The 22,500-nt window shown below is 42.5% G+C and overlaps 2 protein-coding genes and 1 long non-coding RNA gene across 10 annotated transcripts in view; 1 reads left to right on the top strand and 2 right to left on the bottom strand.

The window, feature by feature from the left end:
- rfx2 (regulatory factor X, 2 (influences HLA class II expression)) overlaps positions 1 to 16,583 on the bottom strand; it is a 39,010-nt gene extending 22,427 nt beyond the window's left edge. For 2 of the 7 annotated variants that reach the window (XM_058388773.1, XM_058388778.1), the window contains exon 1: positions 16,350 to 16,582. The gene's annotated coding sequence lies outside the window, so the exon portion shown is untranslated. Of the gene's footprint in view, positions 1 to 4,178; positions 4,332 to 8,911; positions 8,941 to 16,349 lie in introns of those variants that run through there. The other 5 variants (XM_058388775.1, XM_058388776.1, XM_058388779.1 and 2 more) reach the window with 5 other exon arrangements.
- Positions 16,584 to 16,965: 382 nt separating this feature from the next.
- LOC131352999 (uncharacterized) overlaps positions 16,966 to 22,500 on the bottom strand; it is a 16,921-nt gene continuing 11,386 nt past the window's right edge. Inside the window, exons 2-4 of one of the 2 annotated variants that reach the window (XR_009204574.1) lie at positions 19,834 to 19,940; positions 18,374 to 18,561; positions 16,966 to 18,277 (exon numbers count right to left, since the gene is read on the bottom strand). This is a non-coding gene — a long non-coding RNA (uncharacterized LOC131352999). Of the gene's footprint in view, positions 18,562 to 19,833; positions 19,941 to 22,500 lie in introns of both variants that reach the window. The other variant, XR_009204573.1, reaches the window with a different exon arrangement.
- Positions 19,011 to 22,500, top strand: part of acsbg2 (acyl-CoA synthetase bubblegum family member 2) — a 29,652-nt gene continuing 26,162 nt past the window's right edge. Inside the window, exon 1 of the mRNA XM_058389627.1 lies at positions 19,011 to 19,133. The gene's annotated coding sequence lies outside the window, so the exon portion shown is untranslated. The remainder of the gene's footprint in view (positions 19,134 to 22,500) is intronic.

Genomic DNA, 22,500 nt, shown 5'->3' with positions numbered 1-22,500 from the left:
GGGGGGATAGAGAGAGAGTGAGAGATGGGGGGGGAGATTGGGAGAGAGAGATTGTTTTTGATGGACAGCTTGTTTTAAAACCAGTACTTAACATAGCAGGACGACGAGCACCATGCATTATGCACATGATTAAATCTGTCAGAGATATCTGGTCAGAAATATTTTTTACCCTTCTGCTAATTAGTGACTAATATTAGTGCCTGATTTGACAAGACTGCAGGGAGGGAAAAAAAAAAAAAAAAGCGGTTGCCCCTAGTGATGAACAATACCACCAAAACAATTAGGCACAAGCTCAGACACCCGCTCTGGAAAAAAAAGCTCCGAAACATCGGAGTGTCAGGATTAGATTTTCCTAAATACTAAAAAGTGACTCCCGTTAATATGCCAGAAGCATCCCTCCATTTTTTTCCATTTCCCCCAATAGCATGGAGTTTGGACGGAGACACGGGGATCAACGGTGTTATTTTTGTCCCTGCGCCCCTCGACTACACGCCCTGGACCCCTCTCTGAAGGATCGGTCAGCGAGAAGGCAAAATTAACACGCGGATGCAACGGGTGACGGACACTTCGCTGTTGTGCGGTCATTTTAAAAATTTGCTCTCAGACTCCCTTCTCTGCAGATCACTGAATGAATTTCCGGGTTAACTCTGACTTCATTTAACTCGGTGTCCCTGAACTTTAAACATCAGATCCTCCACTCGCTCTCCACTGTGACCACATCACTCTTCACAGGAGGAACAGAGGAGGAGGAGAGCGGGAGATGAGATTCTGTGTGGCATTTAACCTCAGTTCTGAGCCCATAAAGGTTACGGAGAGAAGGAGGAAATTACAGGAGAGGTGAGGAGATTAGAGAATGAAAGGAAAAGAGAGACACGGTGAGGGGAGAGGAGGAGATTTCACCCGCTGATGGGTAGTAAAGGATGAGAGGAGAGAGAGAGAGAGAGAGAGAGAGAGGGAGGGAGAGGGAGAGAAAGGAGGAAACTGGAAAGATGAAAGGAGAGATGAAAAGAGAAGAGGTCAAGGAACAAGAAGAGAAGAGGATAAAAACAGGAGGGATGAGAAAAAGAGGAAGAAAGAGAGAAGAGGAGGACATCTGAGAAGAAAAATAAGTGGCAGGAAATGTTGAGAAAATATGAGATGAGAACAGATGGGAATGAAAGAGGGTGAGAAAGAAAAATAGAGGAACAGTAGAGAAGAGAAGAGAAGAGAAGAGAAGAGAAGAGAAGAGAAGAGAAGAGAAGAGAATTCACAGGATATGAGACAAGAGATGAGATAGAGACAAGAGAGACATAAGAACAGAGAACGGAAAAGAATGAGAGACATCGAGGAAGAGAAGAGAAGAGAAGAGAAGAGAAGAGAAGAGAATTCACAGGATATGAGACAAGAGATGAGATAGAGACAAGAGAGACATAAGAACAGAGAACGGAAAAGAATGAGAGACATCGAGGAAGAGAAGAGAAGAGAAGAGAAGAGAAGAGAAGAGAATTCACAGGATATGAGACAAGAGATGAGATAGAGACAAGAGAGACATAAGAACAGAGAACGGAAAAGAATGAGAGACATCGAGGAAGAGAAGAGAAGAGAAGAGAAGAGAAGAGAAGAGAAGAGAAGAGAAGAGAAGAGAAGAGAAGAGAAGAGAAGAGAAGAGAAGAGAAGAGAAGAGAAGAGAAGGCTGCTAGTCTCCAGGTGCTACTTCAGCCCTTCAGTACGTCAGGAACAGAGGGACTTGAGCTGGCGCCCTTCAGACGGTGCTTTTGTCCTGAGGGAGCTCCTGAGTAGAACTTTAATTAAGTGTGAGCGAGCGTGTGAAGAGCGGAGGGCTGGAGGTCCGGGACGTTCTCAGCACAGGCTTCTCGCCGAGGTTAAAAGCCACATTAAATTCCCCACCAGCTGCTCAGTGCAGCACAAAAGCAGCGCCCTGCGGGGGGCCTGCGCTCGTCTGGGCTGCGGGACGGAAAGAGCTGCCGGAGCTTCGTTACAGTACACACCGGTCCACACACAAAGAGCCGCCATTAAACCTGACGCCATTCCCTCATGAACAGGAGAAAGAAAAGATCATCTTGCGTCATGTTAGCGAGCGGCTCTGAGACGATTCGGTGTTAAAGCTAAAAAACAAACGAGAACTAAAAAGAATAAAAATCTATTCAATCATCATAATCATTATTATTTTCTTTCCAGCTTGCTTCCAATCACACGCTTTTACTTAAGTCATGTGTTTGATTTATTTCTCTCTGCCTGAGGCTTTCTCTCCATTCTTGTGCACCCTGTAAAAGCACTTTAGTGTTGAAAGGTGCTGCGCAAATAAAGTTAAAACTCTTATTATTATGGTTAAGGGGCAGTCTGACGCTTATTATTAAAAGGAAGCTAACTTAAAGAGCGCTCGAAAAACACATGCAGATGTTCAATTAAGTGCCGGAGCCCACGGTCTTGGCTCTTGTTTGCGCTCCGGCCCACATTGTTTGCAGAGCAACAACCGTTGCCAGTAGCAACACAGTCCACTCCCGTTTCCAGGAGCCTGTTGCTAGGCGACCGGCAGAATACTTCCCAAACCAAACAATGCTGTCCCCAGAGCGAGCCGTCTATCTCACATTAACCAGAAACTTACAACAATAAATACGTAACCTATTCATTTCAGCCACTTGGGGGTGGGGGGAAGGGTGGAGAAGGGGGGTTGTATTACTGGGGGGTGTTGTAGGGGTGAGGGGGGAACAGCTCCAATTATATCCCTTCTACGATTATTTGTGGAGTTGATTTCAGGAACTTTGAGCCTGCTGTGATCTGGAGCCTCCAGAACAAAATTGACAAGGAATGTAAAAGTAATCAGGAAAGCTTGGAGAATAAGGAAAGAGCAAAGGAAGGTGGGGGTGGGGGGGTGGGTTACTGGGTGAGAGGAGGGGGGGCAAAAAGCCTGCTTTACACCTCTGCACTCCAAAATCAACAACTATTTCACTAGATGACTTTTCCAGCTGCTGGGTGTGTGTGCTGATAATCGACTATGTAACACACGGAAATTCAACACGTGCGCACGGGAAGTATCCGTTTACGTGCTAGCCGTTTAGCGGGTGCTCTTATCCGCGGCGTGTAAACAGCCGAGAGAGCGCTATGCTATAAAGCGCAGTGAGAATCTGTCAGGGATGAAAGGGTCAGGCTCTAATAGAAATATGTTTGTTTAATATTCGAGGAGCACTGAGTGATTCCCCAGCAGTGAATTTTTCAGGGGTCCCTCATGGCAAAATGTGGAAACTGTGGATGAGTTGATTAATGAGGAGAGAGGACAACATCTGTATGCATCTGTATAAAAGAAAACCCAAATTAAAGGATGGAGTTCCTGAATGACAAGTGTAAGGTGTGTGTGTTTTCATCTTTTTCTAAATGAGCATGATCATCTTATTCAAACTCTCATCATTTACTACTGTAAAGGTACATAGGTTCTCTCTCTCACTCACACACACACACACACACACACACACACGCTTAATTCATTAAGGTTCATTCATTTATAACTAATGCACTGAAAACCATCCAGAGACCTGCAGACGAGAAGAGAAGAGAAGAGAAGAGAAGAGAAGAGAAGAGAAGAGAAGAGAAGAGAAGAGAAGAGAAGAGAAGAGAAGAGAAGAGAAGAGCAACAGAGAAAGAAGAGAAAGGGATTCACAGGATATGAGACAAGAGATGAGAGAGACAAGTGAGACATAAGAACAGAGATAGGAGAAGAATGAGAGACAAGAAGGAAAATCGAGGAAGAGAAGAGGAGAAACAGAACAAGAAGAAAAGAGAAGAGAACAAGAAGACAAGAAGAGAAGAAAAAAAACATAAAAAGAAAAGAAGACTAGAACCAAATGAAGAACAGAGGAAAAGAAAAAAAGAAAAAGAAGAGAAAAGAAGAGGAAAAAAGAGAAGAAAATCTGCAAACTCAGGCTGATCTCCTCCTCATCCTCCCTCCTCACTCCATCCATCACCACGGCAGCCCGCTGTCGCCATGGAGACCGTTTGTTCACACTTACAACTCTCCGCTTCCCCAGAGCCCCTTCCCCACCTCTTCAACACACACACACACACCCTATAAACCTTTCCAGATTTCCACCCCCAGCCCGGTGCTGGAAAAGGAAAAGTGTTTTGAAGCACTTTGAAGCGCAGCTGTGAGGGAGGAAGCCCGCGTCCTCCACATAAACTCTTACATGTGGGTGTTTCGGCAAGGACGTGGTCCTCTCCGTCCGCTCCCCTCCTCCCCTTCCTTCTCCTCCCCCGATTTCAGTGACGACAAAAAGGAGCATCTCCAGCCTTCTGCTGTCAGGCCACCTTGTTGCCCATAGCAATGGAACAACACAGGGTCGCTAGGGAAAGGAAACGCAGGCATCGACGCGCTCCCGTCACTGGTTAAAGATTTCCACTGGCTTGAAACACACATCTTATTGTTGTACACAATACAAAAGTGCAGCTCAATTGAGATTGAGCTCATAGATACTGATTCATAGATACTGTATGATACTGTACTGATATTGAGATTCATAGATACTGTATGATATCCAGGTCTAAATATATCACGGATCAGATTCCAAAGATCGGGAAAACCATTTCCTGTCTAGCCCCCCCAGGAGTCTTCACCTGTCTAGCTTTCAGGATTATGTCCCCAGCGCAGTATCAGATTCCCGATGTGGTCTTGTGCTGTTGCGTCCCATCTGCCTCAACATTCGATGAGTTGTGATGCTTTTCTGTGCAGCGTGGCTGTACCAGGTGTTTATTTGAGCTACCATACCCTTCCTATCAGCTCAAAGCTGCCTGGCTAATGTTCTGCACCATTCTCTATAAACTCTAAAGACCCCTGTGCATTAAAGAAAATCCCAAGAGACTTCTAAAATTCCAACAACCGTGCCACGGTGAAAATCACACGGATCACGTGTTTTCCTCCAAGCCCTCTACCTGACGTTGCATGATTTTTTCATTTCATTGAAAACAGTTTCTTTTTATTACACGGTGAACGCAGCTTGACTGCTGATTCACATAAACAAAACATAGCAACCTGTTGCTAGCAACTTGAGAGCATTTTTCCCTGCCTTCCTTTTTAGTCTGGAATCGTCTTAGAAAATTCCAGCAGCAAAAAGAGAAACGCGGGTCAAATGACACTCGCGCGGCGAAGACCTGACTCACACCGAGCCGTGAGAAAACTTCCGTCTAGTGTTCACTTCAAGAAAAAGCTCACATTTATAAACCTGGTCTTTTTTTCTGCACCGTTTTTCTCTGATGGATCCTGTTCAGCCACGGCATTCCATGCTCGGACCCGGCCAAAAATCTCGATGCGCACGTCTGTGGCTTCATCTTCCACTCGTGTTGACAAACACTAAAGGTTCCAAAAACAACCAAGCCCTTTACCAATGCAAAATAATGTAGCAAATTCAAGATATAGCATTCAAATGAAAAATAAAAGTGGGCCAACATCCGATTCCTGGGGAGCGCCTTGAACAACAGGCTGTGGAAAACTAACTTGCTTGCCACTTGGCCGCTCTCTCGCCTCGCCAGACCGCGTCTGGTACAGCTGTTTTGTTTACTCGGATGTTGAAATGGTATCTGTTCTTACATAACGGTAGCGATTGTTTCGCTGGACGCACCTGACTTTTAACAGGTGTGGTCACTGTTTGTGAAATGCAGGAATGCAATTTCTGAGGGCTTAATGATGCTAATTTTTTGTTTATATTCAAGAAAACAAACAGCTGCGTGAGCCGCTAACACGTGCATGCGACAGACCTGCTTACAGTATTCACCACGGTGGACTTTTCTTAACTTAAATGGATTTAACCGGGATTACAGAGGTCGTGAAACTACAGTCCATAATACAATACATTTTTACACACAAACCTTCATTAATACTTCTCCGGAACTTATCTGGATAGCTTCTTGTTCTTCAGAATGCTGTGTGTTCTAAAACAATCTCTGGGTTCTTCCAGGAACAGATCACATGACACATTAATCACACTCGACTCCATTCAACTAATTATGTGACTTCTGATGGCAAACTGGTTTTACTAGAACATATTTAAGGGTTTTACAATAACAAGGGTGTGAATACGTCAGCATTTTGTTTGTGTGTAAATAAATTTGTCTATATTTCTATATTATCTATATTTCCTTATCACTTCAATAGTAGGGGATAATTTGTGTAGATAAAATCCCACATTATTCCCAGTTCAGTTCCAGGTTGTAAGTCGACAAATCCTGGAAAAGGTCAAAGCCGGGGGAGGGAGCTCTAGATTTCAGGGAATGCCTTCTAATCAATCCAGGAGATCCACATAAAGCATTGTTTTAAAAAGAGAAACGCACAGATTAGCCTAATTTTGCTATTTCAGAGCCGATCAACAGAGTTGGAGTTCTTTGGTGCACTTGGCAGCCATCTTGATGACGTTCTAGCTCATACGATCTCAAGCCACCTGAACGCTGCCAGACCCACAAACCCAAGACTCCATGTAAGACTCGCTGTTAAAGTCTTAGAACAATGAGCTGGTGCGCATCCACGTTTCTGCTTAGCGTACGGACAAAGGCACGACAAGGTTATTTACGGCCGTTTCCATGGTAACGGTGCATGTTAGCCTAGCCAGGAGAAAGAATCCCAAATTGGCTTCCTACTGCTCATACATACTGCTCAAACAAAATGGCAGAGAGGACTTGAGGATCTGAACTTCAAGTATTCAGTGTGGTCCAATTCAACTGCTACACAAATGCATGTTACTGCAAAAATAATGGCACCCTGTGTAGTGCACCGTATGGCCAATAAACTCTCCAAAGTGTAGCTAAACTGGCTTTTTATTTTTGGTTTATTTCTATTAGAGTGCACAAACCTTTCTCTCAGTAATGCTATTAGACAAGCGAAAGAACGTTTATTAGATAGCCTTGCATACAGCTCACTGGATTAAAGATGTATGTAGTATGTAAATCATCCATAAAAACACACCAGCGTGTGAACCCTGGAGAAACCTTGTAGAAGAGGAGAGTTGAACTGAAAACTAAAACAGTTAAGCTGAAAAAAGTGAGTCTGGACATTTCCAAATGAAATCCATCTCATTTACTGTGGCGTTAAATGATCGTACCATCGACCCGTGATTCGTGAGAACGGTTGACGGACTTGGAAGTTTCTTTTTTTTTAATAAACCAATCCGATCGAACAGCATGGTGTAAGTTTCACTCCCGCTGTGCTGCCGGCTTTTGACCGGCGTTTAAGCCTCTTGCGTGTCTGTTTGACGCGTTCTTACAATAGAGCGATAACAATTGCCGTGGAGCAAGAGTCGCGCGGGGTTCGAATCAACAAGCACTTCCCCGTCTATTCAGATGCTGGATGTGGCTTGAATGGGCATTCAGAGGCATAAGAAAAAAAAAGACGTCTCTGCAAACACACGGCCCTCGAGGGCCGAGAATAAATGGACAGGATGTTGGTATGGGCGGAGGAAAGCGCTCTGCATTATTCCGGGTGTTTTATGCAGGAACTGGAGTGAACTAGTGACCTGGGGGCCTGCGGTGTAATGAGGTTACGGTATTCCACACGTCGCTCAGACGCATAATGACACCCGGGTCTTGGGCGGAACGCAAAAGCAGAAATTTTCCGGCGGCAGAGGTTCATTTTACAGAAGGGGAACTTTAACTCCCTGAACGTGAGAACCTTAAGCTGAAGTGTAAACATGATGTGATTAACTAGGTGGTTTTATCGGAAAGAGGATGCGGTCCGACGAGAGCTCAAAGGTGATTCATCCGTTTGAACGGCTAATGGAAGTAAATTTCCACTCAGCAGAATGAAAACGCTAAAAGCTCACAGATTCCCAGGTTCTGCAGGAAGTAATCTAGCAAAGAATTAGCAGCTAATACTTCATGTTGGTTTGTTTATTTCTCACATTCTCATGCCAATTATCTCTCAGTATTATTATTAATAGTATTTCCCACAATCAGATCTCTCAGTATTATTATTAATAGTATTTCCCACAATCAGATCTCTCAGTATTATTCTTAGTAGTTTTCCCAATGGCTCGATGTTTATACAGAAATAAAACCCTTTGTGGCATGCTGTAACAGGAAAATCATCAACGATATGGTGGTGTGATGAGCCAGGAGTTATCGTTCCCAACACAACAATGATTTTCCAGTAACATGTTTTATTCCTCTGATCCCACAGCAAAATGTTAGCGATAATCATAACCTTTTTTTTTTTATTTTATTAAAGACCGACATCCATTTTTATCCACTCATAGTTATACATAGTGTTGAAATAAACACTTGCTTCTTATAGCAGCTATAAATGGAAGTTCCTTCAGCAGCCTCTCTCATTTCTCTCTTTCGAAAAGTGCAGCTTGTCACGTCACGGAGAAACACAAACTTGCAAAATTCTCTGGAAAACTGTTGCACTGGAGACTCTAAAAATCAACCTGTGATTCATCAGAGCTGCTGTTAGAGAAAATTACTCAACACCTTCTAAACCAATCAGAATCAAGCGATTGGAACGCGCCGGCGCTGTGGTATGAACGTCTTTAAACATGAAGCGCTGGTTCTGTTCTTCATCTCTTAGGAACGACACGATAAATATTGACCTAGACGAAATTTAGCGCTAGGATTGACTTGATTATGCAGAAAATTGGGATTTGGCTTGCATTTGTGTCTATAAAACAAAGGAGAGGGAAATACTGGGAAGGCGGTGTCTATACTGTCCATGTCGAAAGACTGAGTGAGAGAGAGAGAGAATGGGGGGGGGCTGAGAGGTCTATTGTCATGCAAATCTAAAGGCCTCAGTGTGCTGTTAGTGGCAGGAAATTTAATTAGTCGTTGTGTAGCTATGATACAAACCAGGTGGAATGTAAAGAACGCACTGATGAGGGAAGGCTGCAGTGAGGGTGAGTCTGTATGTGAAAAACATTTTCATTTCCTGGCATGTTGTTACCTGTTGCTGAAGCGTGTTTAAAGCTTGTCCTGGGAAAGAGGGAGAGAGAGAGGGAGAGAGATGAATCACGGCTGGCTCCCACTCAGAAGGCCACAAGCGAGGATTGATTCATATCAGCCCACAAAGCTACAGGTGTTTAATGTATTAAGAGTGACTGAAACTATAAATCGGCACCCTGCCCCTCTCTCTCTCCCTCTCTCTCCCCCTCCCCTTCCTCTCCACACCTCTCTCTCTTCCTCTTTCTCTCTTCCTACATCTCTCTCTCTCTCTCTCTCTCCCTCTCTTTCCATGTTTGTTTGAGCACAGAGCAGCCGTTTCCACAGTCTCACCTCAAACACCTCACCCGCCTGATAACGCTCACGCTTCCAGCATCAATACGCTGTCTGTTTTTCGTTCACACACGAGTCCAGGCTAATATCCAAATAAGAAAGTCGCGGCTAAATCGCTGTACAATATGTCGTATCAAAATAAGAACAATGTCGGATTCTGGATTGTGATTGGCCAGAGAGTGGATTTAATTGAATACGTCATTGCTTCAAGGGCGGAGACTACGAATACAATGACAGTTTCTGCGAGGCGTTTATGTTAAAACAGAAGATGTAACCCAGCACAGCACAGTGGAAATGCCAGCTGAGGAAGTTGGGGTCAAGTCGCAGGGGCAGTTATGATGCAGGTTAAAGTTAAGGGCCTTGCTCAATTGCCCAACAGTTGAGCTTGGTAGTGCTGTGGCTTGAACCCTGACCTTCTGATCAACAACCCAGGGCCTTAACCACTTGAGCCACCACTGCCCCTATAAGATGAAATTTCTATGATATGCAAGTAATAAATAAACAAAACAAACAGTAATGGTTGAACAAGGTGATAGGAGTCGGTTGGAAAAGGAATCGATTCACAAGGCTTCGAAAATGAGTCGATTCTACACTTGAAAATGATTTGCAAGCTAAATGAATCTGAAATGTGTAGGTTATGGAGCAACCTTTATTTATTTATAAATTTTTAATGCAAAAAAACAGACTCCCTCCAAGCGATTCAGTCGACTGGTCACACCAGCACAGCTACAAAAATTTACTTTAAGATTTGAAAAATTAACTTTAAATAAGCACTACAGCATTATCCAGTCTTGACAGTTAGTGACCAGTTACTGACCCAAGCCTAGTTAAGAGTTCTGATATTGATATTAGTTGACAGAGTCCCATGTTGAATGTGGATCTGCACTTGAAGTCGCAATAGAAACGTTCTGTCAGAATAAATAACGTGGACTTGACTCAACAACAGGGAAATATTTCGGCAGACCACAAGGTGCCAGCTGAGGATGAGCAGCGTTACAGTCTGGGCTAAATAGAGCCGTAGTGCACGCGCATAACACGGTTAAAGATGTCAGCGCGAGCCATATCGGGCCGTCCCATCACCCACTCGCGCACACACCTAGGGGAACTCAGTGCAGCTGTCCGTTTGTGATCTGAGCTCCGTTTAAAAGCTGGCCACAGTGTAGGGTTACTGTCGACGCCGCTGCTGACACGTCTCAGAGTTGAGGCCGTGGTCAAATACGGTTTAACACGGGCACTTGTAAATAGTGAACAGTTGACCGGGGTTGAGCCGCTTTAAATCGCCTTGTTAAGGAGCTACCTTCTCAGCTAGGTGGATTTCACAGAAGGGGGCTTTAGCCTGCACCTTGGGGACAATGCAGATTTGATGCTGGTCAGACTGGTGGCAGAGAAAACCACTCTGACTGGGACGTGATGAAAGTGTATGCTTTTACACATCCGCTGATGTGACCAAACCATTTCGGATTCAATTTCCTAAAATTTTCATCAGCATCCATTTATTTTTAGCGTAAATGCATCTTGCTACTGTGTAAAAATGTAATAGTTCCTTAATTCAGAGATAGATGTGGTGGAGCTAGCTGCGGTGGTTTAGTGGTTAGGGCTTTGAGCGATGATTCAGAAGGTCATGTGTTAAAATCCCAGCAACTCTCATGTTTGGGTCCTAGGGTTAGATCTTTAACTTTACACTATGGTGTATTCCGCTTCAGCTAAAACTATAAACACTTACATAATTTCATGCTATATAATGTAAATATGTGTGCAGAATCCTTACGTTGAACAAATCGAGAGGGAAAAAGAACGCTAGCCAGTCTCAAAAGACATTTTCGCTTGTAGTAAACTAACCAACTTGTTATGCATTACGTTAGCTAGTAATTTTGTGCTTTGCTTTATTTAGGCTTTTTAACCAGAACTGCGCTGCACACTGGAGCTTCCAGGGGCTAGTTGTTTAAACATCTATTTTGTCACGTGCTAGTCGAAATGAAATGACACCCGGCGAATGAACCCTCGTGTAAGCCGCATGTTTGGTCGCTTGCATTCATGTGTATGGTTTTGTGAGCAGGTGAGAGGGTGAGACTAAAAGGAAGAGGTTACACCCTCTTCGTCTCGGCGTTATCATTCCACGTTCTCTATTCTGCCTGAATGAAGCCGGCGACTTTTGTTCTGAATTCTTCAGCAGGGAGTTTTATTCGGCGGAGTGAGATAATAAAGTCGACTGAGCAGAACGACGTATCAAAAGGCCGGGGCGGATTAAAGGAGATGAAATGCTCAGGCTCAGGATTACGGAAATAAAGAGTTAAATCCAGCTTCTACACGACAATTGCTCATCTCGACATCTCTCCACACACCTTTGGCCTCTGACCTGCCTGTACATGCTGCAACTCCACGCGCCTGTCAGAAGAATAAAAATAAAGATAACTGCATTAAATAGAGAAAAGAAAAAGTTTTGAAAGCTTGAGGCCAAAGGCTCGAGGGCAGCCCCTGTCTTTCCGTTACTCAGCCTGTATTTGTGTATCAAGTTGCCATGTAAACACAGCAGCTGTTCTGCTTCGGCTGGCCTGCAGTTTTCATTCCCGTTCCTTTATTTTCTTTCGCGCAGGGCGTGTGGGATGGAATTAACAAGGCTGATTCAGACTCCACGGGCCGATTCAGAAACTTTGTCGAAACAAGAGTGAGCAAATGATTTTCAGCTCTTTACTTTACCCTCATCTTTAAATCCCAGAATAATTAGCAACCTGGAATGAGGTGGCCTTATTCTGATTTATTTTCAGCTTGATTAGAAAGAAAATGATTTGAAGATTAGAGGGAAGGAATCACAAACTGAGGGGTGACGGGTTGTGGTCTGGAGAGCGTCCAAAACATCAAGCCAGGCTTTAATTTGCAATCATTCCAACCGCAATGTGTGCCCAAACTTCATCATGGTTACATACTTCACCACCTTTATACACGGCACGAGGGCTGACTGAATTATTTGATTAGGATGAAAAGAATGTAAATATTATGTTCTGGTCTTCACGCTCACCCAGATGAAGAGTTTGAAGAGATATTGAGAGATATAGAGGCTTGTGGTGGCTGGGAAAAAAAACCCTGACAAACACTTGGTTGTTTTTTCAGTGAATGTGTCTCTCATACGAATAGACGGATGGACGGTTGCATGGATGGATGGATAAGATAGACTTTTAACAAAGAACTGATTATCGCTCCATGCCTTGCAACTCTGTTAAGACTAAAAAGAGTCTCGAGCAGGACACAGGGAAGGCGGGAGAGTTTGAAAATCATGTATGGTGCAAAGCGAGTCTCATTCCTCTGTCTGACTGGACATAACTTTGGCCAGGATGCAAGTGTCTGACCCCATCAATAATTAACGGTGATTCCATGAATCATTCAATCGACAGGGAAGGCCGATTCTGCCTGGAAATACACCTGTGACAACATATTTCATTACTGAGGCACTGCCTCGCACGTCATCGGAGACTCGTTTAGAGTCAGGGGGAGGTTTTCTGCTCCAGCGATCCAGAAATCACCGGCACACCTGACAAACACACACACACACGCTCTGGAAGAAACTCGTCCTCGTCAGCTCCCTCGACCCTCGTCAGCTCGCTCTGACAGCCGGAGCCTCTCGTTAATGAGCGGATCAGAGCTGTCCTAACGTGATTAGTTGCCCAGAGGAGAGCCAGGACGAGAGTGGACCACAGCGTCTTGTTAGCCTGACTCTCTCTTTCTCTCTTTCTCTCTCTCTCTCTCTCTCAGCACAGCGATTACCCTCATTATCGGTGCGGCTTTCAGAGGCACGGCTGCTCGCTGATAAAGAGGGATCAATAGCGAGGCGGAGGCGACACCTGGCCCGTGAGCCATTGTCATGAGAGGCGCTCATTAAGGCGCTTTCCGCCGCTCAGGTGTAACACGAGCGACAAAAATGACAGGGCTCGGATGAGCGGGCTCCAACCATTGTGGCGCCCGACGAGTTCCCCGCGAGCCTGTCAGATGTGAGTGTGGAGCATAATGCGTAATTTAATCTACGCTGGCATTGCCGGTTGGAGTCTGCGATGATTATCTCCAGAGAAAATGTCAGCGGTGGTGCAATGATTCTTATAATAAACTCACAATAAGTCCTCGCTACACACGTGCTAATGTTTCTGGATTTTTGTCTTTTGATCGCGTTAACCCCCTAGCTCTTTATCGTGGTCTAAGATGTGACAGTGATCTCATGACTGACTGACATTTCTTCCCAAAAAAGCAAAATTATGCAATCCAAGATAAGGACACACTTGCACTAATACAGTCATTCAAAAGGAACAGACCTGATAGTTAAGGGAGAATGCTGTCTGAAGAAAAATCTGCTCAGCAGCTCTGTGGAGAACTTTGTGGAGAAGGTGACAATATGCTGAGAACACAATATTCTGTGCATTGATAACATGTTCGTTTACCAGCACTCCGTGACCAACATCAGATTAACTATTTGACGTAAACTTAATGGATGTGCTAATGAACAGCCACAGCCCTGGATGTGTTTCTCGCTTAAGAATCACAATCTGAACCACGCAGTCACCAAGCTGTGGAGTTGGTTAATTAAACACACTGCGAAAACACATCTAGAACAACAGATGAGCTGTACCCTGTATACCCTGTATGCTGTTCTTGATCAGTTGCCACATCTCTGACTAATATAGCTAGCTTAAAATTTAAAATCAGCTACTGTTACGACAAACCCATTTGCATAAACACACACGTGCGCGAAATAAACATCATCTTCTTTTCCACATGTGGCGGATTACTATTAAGCGGCTTACTTATTTCAGTACCAGTTCTCATAGACACTCTCATACTCTGTCTAAACATGGTATCCCTACAGCCCTGATTCTGACGAGTGCTAACTGTTAATGAGCTAATAACGATCGCTCTCGTGACATCACTTTTTTTTGTAAAGATTCACCCCTAAAGATGTCTAAATAAAAAAATGAATTCTGTATGGAAAATTCCTTTCAGTTTAGCCGCTGGCTCGTGCAAACACGTCCAATCATTGTGTGTTGAATATTGGAAAGTGTTAAGGAAAGAAGAAAATGAATGACTAAAAGCACGAGTGTACATGTCGAACCACGCCAACTGCTCATTACAGGAAAATGGTTATAATCAGTGAGGTGGTAAAAAAAAAAAATAAAAACAATTCGGGGGGGATCAGTCCACCTGTACCACACATTCCAGGACTAATAATCACAAGCCATGCCAAAGCAATTCCTCTACACACTTGGTTCGATAGAAGAGAATAAAAAACAGGTTCAGGAATCGAGACAAGAGACAATCGCTCGGTATCGGATCAATACACCCCTGAGATACGATGTGCATCAGATTCCTTCATGGAACGCTTGAATTAAATACTGTAATTTCAATCAAAAGCATGTTCAGAAACATTCAAATGATTTACACTGTGCTAAAAAAAACAAATCAATCTATAAAATGGTCAAGTTAGTGCTTTGCTGCTTCTGCTTGTGCAACTGCCCGCCTGTTGCATCTGACCGAGCTGGAAACACTGCAGATTTTTCTTTTATAGCCTCGAAAATCAAGCCAGAATCTACTAATACAGCAGGATTATCCACACACACACACACACACATCAAGAAACATATGACTACACACACGAGAGCCACGGCAGTCAGTACTGTACGGAGTAGATCTGATAACTCTGATATATCAGATCACCCCTAAAGCAAGATGTCAGTGCTCCTGAGATCCAATATGATCCTAATGGGAACCAAAAACAAACAAACAAACAAACAAACCCAGTGTGGAGTTAATGCTTGAGGCATTAAACAGTAAATGCATTACAGCTGTTTTGCTGATTCCTTAAAACAGGAATCTGATGAAAGGCAAAAACAAATAGATTCAAGACAAAACTGCAAATCAAACCCCAAGTCGACCAAGACGGACGTCCGGAAACGTTTCCATTTTATTCAGCTTGAGCGTTCAGTCTAGAGCTTCACACATCACACCGGCTTGAAAACAACAACCTGTTGCTTCTGACGGAGCTGGGAAACACTTCAGCTTTCTTTGCCTTTTCTCTCCTCTCCAGCTTTACTGCAGTCAAGCATCAAAAACCCTAACCTATAAAAAATAAAATAAACCTCTCTGTATAGAGTTATATTTAACCATTTAATATACATTAATACACTGCATATTAAACACAAAGTATATAAACGGAGCCGGGAGAGATATGGATGCTGTGTATCGGATCAATACACCACTGGAGCTAGAGATGAAGATCCATTTTCAGGAGATCAAAACCTGATTCTAAATGAAATCGAATCCATGTTGGATTAATGCTTTAGTTTGGATCCCACGTTTCGTTCCACATCTGGTCAATATTAAAACAGATCTCAGATCTGGTCAGAACACAAATCACATCCCAGGATGATCAGAATGATCTTCTAAATCATTTCGTCTTGATGTTTAACAAACAAATCAGCACTAAACCCTGCCTCTGCTTGTGCAGACCACTCTGGCTTTGAAAACAACCTGTTGCCTCCGAGCGAGCTGGGCAAGACTTCATCTTCTCTGTTTCTCACACCTTCACACCAGATTCGAGGACTGCCATGTAGCGTCCAGATCTCTCCGGACTGACAGAAAAGCCCATATTAAGCACATATCAGTATTTAGGCAGTCTTTATAGTCTTAGAGCTGAACTAAAACACTAGTTCATTAACGCGTTCGCTGGCAAAAGTGAACCGATCTACCACTGCAGAGAAATACGGCACGGTCCATACCTTATAACATGATCCCGTGCGCGTGGAAGGGCACGAGCGCTGGTTGTGATTCAGACTAGGTTTAACGGATCACTGGAAAAGTTTAAGCTAGCCGCTTGGCTAACAATAGCCGGCTAGCAAGGGAACAGCAACAGCTAGACAAGTTAAGCAACATCGCAGGAACACACACGGCAAGTTCGCTAACAGATCCTATACGTTATGAGGAGGAGGAGGAGAACGCAAACAAGAACAACATATGTATTTGAGTAAGAGTTGACCGGGGCGCGTGAGAGCAACCGAGCTAGCCGACTAGCTAACTAGTTCAAATTTCTTCACGTCAAACCGATATAAAGGAATAAACCATTAAAAACACACCGTTCACCTTGTTCCTGGTTGTTTTCTTGTCTTTTTCCTCTCTTTCTTCACTCTCTATCTCACACACACACACACTTTGTGTTTCGGCTCCAGTTTCCGCTGCTGCTGCTGCTGCTGCTGTTGCTCTCCGCTGTTGGTAAGAAACGGTCTCCACGACTACAGTCGCTATGGTGCGCGAGCGCGGGGGTCTCGAGGCAACTGTTGCTACCCTTTGCTCCCGCCTACGTCAGGAGTACTAAAAAAGAAGAAGGGTGGAGAGGGGCGTGACCATGAAGCGTAAGGCCACGCCCATTCCTTAACTGTACTCTTGTAACATAAAACCCGCCCCCCCGCCCCCATTGATCGTGATTCCCGCTGCGGCGCGCGCTCGAAACCGCCGTCCACTTCCCCTCGTGCCGCCATTATTGACAGTTTTGGCGCGCGCGCGCTCTTAATGGGATCGATGGCGTCGTTTACATGACTTTAGGACATCAGTAACGCGTTATAGCAACAAAAAACAAAAACACATGGAAATGAATGAGGTTTCCGTATTTTGCTGAAGTTAAAAGCTCGTTTTATAGCTGTGTGGAAAATATCGATCTCTGAATCAAAAGGCTTGAAACTTTCCCCTCCATTCTTTAACTGCACATTTATTTAATAATTATTTACACAATGTTGTCTTGTTATTTAAAATCAACAAACTACTGAGCATTTCACTTACAAAACACATTTAGTTGCTTGATTGTTTTGGATAAAATGCATCTCTAACACACTGCTAAACTCTGCAATAAAAATTAAAATAAAATATTTTTTTGTTGTTTTATTTAACTGTCTTTGTACACTCATTTCTAATCAGTATATTATGTTAAACATTTTTAAAAAGTAAGATAAATCAAAAGAAACATTGTAAAAAATAACAATGAATAAGTTATCAATTATAAACAGAAACATACTAGTAATAGAATAAAATGGAAAATATAGTGTGTGTGTGTGACAATGGACAGTGAGCCATAGTGCAGTAGCTTTAGATAGACCCTCCCGTCAGAAAGGGGGAGGAGTCCTACTGCTCCACCCACTTCACAATCATGTCATGTGAAAAGATTGTGTCCTGATATATAGGTCAAGTAATAACTCTCTTTCCCAGAAGCCATTCACTATAAATAAGCAGAAAGAACTGACCCCACCCTCATCATCTGTGGTATCTGTATTTATTTATTGTATGTGGATTTTGTTTTTGTATTTTTTATTGTGTCTGATTTACTGGTTTGTATATCAATCAAGTTAAATGTTTGTGCACATTAAATGTGGTGTGGATCTGCCAAGGTCAATAAAGTATTTCTAATACGGATAACGTGCTTTTAATAAACCTTAGAAACCATACAAATTATACTGGAAATACATTAAATCATACTGTTTTTAATAAACTGGGTTTTTTTTTCCTTTTAGAAAGTGTTTCTCACCTTACATCAGAAGAGTTTAGAGAATATTGATGTAATTACAAGATATAGCCACTAGAGGGCAGAATGTCTTTACAAATACATTTCCCATTCGCTATAAATCTGTGTTCTGTATCCCACTATTATTTTGCTTGTTTTTTCTCTCTTTCATACTTTCTGGTCTTTTCATTGTGAGTTTTTTTTTTTTCATATACGATTGCATGCATATTTTTCATAAAGCAAAATTTGTTAATCAAAACCATGAACAGTGAAATAAGATCATCTCGAATCAGGGAACAATCTCTCCTAAATTAATCCAGGTGCTTCATCAACAGAGAAGCACTCGCTGTCGTCTCACAGTTCCAAGGTCCCTGGTTTTTATCTTTCAGTCCTGTGTGGAGTTTTGCATATTCTACCTGCCTCAGTCTGGGTTTTCCTCGGGTTCTCTGGGTTCCTCCCACCTGCAGTCTCACGCTCATTGTTCCCAGATGAGCTCAAATTTCGTCTACCATCCTGACCAGGATAAAATGGTTACTGAATATGAACGATTGGATAAAACGATTTGTTGCTTTTCTTGAACAGTGAAATCCTAAATATTCATAGACAAACCATTGAGACTGTGGAGCAGGAACTAGTATATTGGTAGGAGAATGTTGGCCATGGAGCTGCCAGGCAGGAGGCAAAAAGGAAGGCCAAAGAGGAGGTATATGGATGGAATAAATGAAGCTAGTGGGTGTAAGTGTTGAGGATGCAGGAGATAGGGAGAGGTGGAGAGAGATGATTCGCTGTGGAGACCCCTGAAAAGAAAAGCCCAAAAAAGAAGAGGAAAAGTAGATAGAATGTAACTTTAACATAATTTAAAGGTACACTACAAGCATATTTCTAGCTTTACGATACAGGTATCAAGGCTGTACATTACCATAGCAACAAGGAAAGCTAAAGCGCAAATTAAGAGTTTATGTTGATTTCAGCAATATTTTGTGTATATATATATATATATATATATATATATATTCTGAAGTGGAAATGACGATGAAATCGTTTTTATTGTCGCTCAAACGACTAAAATTCACAACAGTTGTATTATGAACGTATTAATTCGGTGTCACGGCGCTAATAAACGCCGTAGTTAGCGTGTTATGACACGAGCAGCCACAGGTGGCCCTCATCAACTCTGGGTATCCTAGCAACAGCTATCCTGGTGCAACGCAGGCTCGAGCCGCTAGATGGTGCTGTTGCGTATATCATCCTATCAACCCCCCCCCACAGGCTTAATTTTGGCGGCGTTTATTTCTGCTTCCCTGATCTGTCATTGTGCTTTTATTCCGAGAGCAACACCGGACTCAAACTTCATTTTTTCCTCCTTCAGGTAAACGAGATAAATCCACCTTTTCAGATCTTGCTAAAGACTTTTTTGTTTTGTTTTTTTTAGCTTTACCTCCGTTGTTTAAACAAATTGGTAAGTGCGTTTTTGTTTTTTGTTAAGGAGGAATAAGTATTCACATGAGTAATTCTGGCTTGATTGATAAGAGCAGGTTAAAAGTCGATTTGAGAAAAAAATCCTAAAAACCCGAATGATTTTAGCCACGTATAGGACTTGCTTTTATTTCCAATAGACTATATTTTAAGCCAAATACAATGAAATTGACTGCAGGAAGAGTATCGAGTTTATGTCCTTATCAGTACCAAACACTGGATTCAGTGTTTAAAAAGGAAACGGCTAAAAAAAAAAGTGTGAAATGTCAGATTTTTATCTTGAAACTTAAGTTTCTGTAGTTTTGGTGTCATTGACCACGCGTTTCCACGTGATGCACGTGCCCTAGTGAACAGCCAATCATCTCGCAGCACCTCATCGTCATCGAGGAGACCCTAAGTGTTAGCAACCGTACCGGTCTCTCAGGTTGTCTGTTGCTAAATACTACACTAATCCGTAGTGACACCTAGCTTAGCATGCTGGAGTCTTTCAGGGAATTTTCTCTCACTAAAAAGCTGTTTAAAAGTATATATATTCAACTTAACATTTAAAAAAAATAAATTTTATTTAGGTCCATTTTGAAGCTGTTTGTTACCTCAAAGTTGTTCTCAAAGTTCATCAGGCCTGTTGAACTGCTTTCTAGATCTTTCCACCATTCTTCATGTTCTCGTTTCTCTTAGGAGTTCTTTTGTTGAATTGACACTGAAGTATTAAAAGAAAATTTTAGTTCCTTAATTATCACAAATGCACGATATTGCTAAAAGTATTGGGACACCCCTCCAAATCATTGAATTCAGGGGTTGGGCTCGGACCCTTAGTTCCAGTCAAAGGAACTCTTAATGCTTCAGCTTCATACCAAGACGTTTTTTGGACAATTTCATGCTCTTTGTGGGAACAGTTTGGGGATGACCCCTTCCTGTTCCAACATGACTGCACACCAGTGACCAAAGCAAGGTCCATAAAGACATGGATGAGTGAGTTTGGTGTGGAGGAACTTGACTGACCTGCACAGAGTCCTGACCTCAACACCTTTGTGATGAATTAGAGTGGAGACTGAGTGCCCAGTCTTCTCGTCATCACATCAGTGCCTGACCTCACAAATGACCACACTTCTTCTAGAGGAATGGTCAAAAATTCCCATAAACACACTCCTAAACTTTGTGGAAAGCCTTCCCAGAAGAGTTGAAGCTGTTGTAGCTGTAAAGGGCAGGACAACTCCATATTACATTCATGTGCACGTAAAGGCAGATGTCCCAGTTTTGGCCTGGATCGCAGTCTCCACTCTAATTCATCCTGAAGGTGTTCTTTGGGGTTGAGGTCAGGACCCAGGCCAGTCAATGAATTCAACTGATTTGAAGGGATGTCCCAAAACTTTTGGCAATATAGTGTAGCTTACTATTCAGTAAGGAATAAAACACTTGAGGACAATAAAATAATTGGATGTCCTTTAACAGCATGTCCTGAAGTGTTTACTCCTTTTATACCACAGCAGTTTTCTAATCTGTTCTTTTTTTTAATGAAGAACACGTACTTTTTAACCACTTAGTTACGTTTAATGTTGCCAAACGTTCGCAAAACATGTTTGTACCTCTAATCAGCAACGTTACAGAAGCTGTAAACAAGCTGTCATACCATCTCTAGTCTCTGTCTTTTCTTCATTGAAACTAACAAAACAAAAGAAATCGTATCTTGTGGTGTGACGGAGAAAGTGTAAAATGCAGACTCCTCCATCCTGAAGACTTTATAGTGGAGGAAAACGTAAGAGCTGTGAGAGCTGGAGACTCCTTCAGCAGATCAGAAATTATGTAAGGTTTTGTTGTTGGTGAATAAAGCTTTTTAACCCGTTTAATATTAGACTGGGGTTAAGTTTAATATCCGCCATACAAGTCCTGTGAATGATCTGTTACTAGAAACAACAGCAATGTACATTGATGAACAGCTGCATTGATAAAAGTGATTTGAATTATAGCCTGAAAGCCATTTCTGTTGTTGTGAAGGTCATAGTACTCAAGTTCTCAGCACCTCCTGTATGTAGCTTATGTTTCACCTCAAAATGTAGACACCATTCCTCCGTAGAGATATACACACTTGGAGGACGTCAAATGAAGCTGAGAGAATGATTAAAACACCAATTTACAATCCTCCATGTCTGAATCGTGACTGAAACCAGGAGGAAACACTGATTTAATAAACCTTTCTCCTTCTGTAAGAAGGCATGTCCATCGTAACTCGCATAGAAACTGGGCTGCTGATAAAAACACACTCCGCTTCGTTAGCTTGACTCTGCGATTGCCGCGTTAGCAGCTCTTGTACGAAGGAGTTAAACAAACAACAGAGTAAACGGAAGCAGGTGGAGCAGCATGCTCAAGATGGCTGGTAAACAAACATGTCTATTTTTGGTGGTTTCTATGTTAAAAAAAGAAAGACAGTGGGGAATTTTTTGGTGCGTGTGTGAGGGACGTTTTCGTTTTCAATATAAGCCTAGTAGTAAAAATATAAATAATAGATCCTTGTTATTATAAGGTGTAGCTTGGTTGTTAATATTGCAGTTTATTGCGAGTTCTGTCATCACACAAGCTGTAATGTAATGAAAAATTACCAGAAATTGGTGTCAGTTCTTGCTTAAGTACTGAGCTGGGGGCCTAGGGGCGGGGCTATCAGTAGAGCATATCACTGATTGGTTAAACACATCCATTGCAGTTATATGACACAATTTTACATTTCTTAGCTTTAATCTAAGTCAAAAACCAGCGGGTTCTAGACAGACTAATTGCCAAATGGATTTCTGTTTAAAGGAAATATCTGACTCTTGTGGTTTTGTCGAATTTAAGAATGGTTTGTTGAAGATGTATGTGTAGTTTTTCTGGTGTTTCTGGTGAAGATTAAAATATTGGCACCCTGGTACAAACTGAGACTTGGATTAAATGCAACACTGAGTCATGGGAATTTTTTTAATGCCACGCTGCTCTGATGGGGAACTTTGTGATACACCGATAATGTAGAAGAGCATGAGTCCAGGTACTTTCTGGTACATTCTGCAAATATGATTATATTATATTATATGACACACCGTAGGGTTAATTAGCGCATCATCACTAGTACATCATTCTATTCAGCATTTTGTCTAGAGTTTTTGCTTAAACTCGCAAGTCTTCCCAAAAGGATAACAGCAGAATGAAGATCTTTCTTTCTTTAAAGACTCACTTGTCAATTTGTATAAACTGACCTTTGGGGTCAGAAGGCCACTCTTTCACACTCGGGT

The sequence above is a fragment of the Hemibagrus wyckioides genome, linkage group LG05 (genome assembly GCF_019097595.1).
Source record: "Hemibagrus wyckioides isolate EC202008001 linkage group LG05, SWU_Hwy_1.0, whole genome shotgun sequence".
Lineage (NCBI taxonomy): Eukaryota > Metazoa > Chordata > Actinopteri > Siluriformes > Bagridae > Hemibagrus > Hemibagrus wyckioides.
This window is presented reverse-complemented; position numbering and strand designations above follow the sequence as displayed.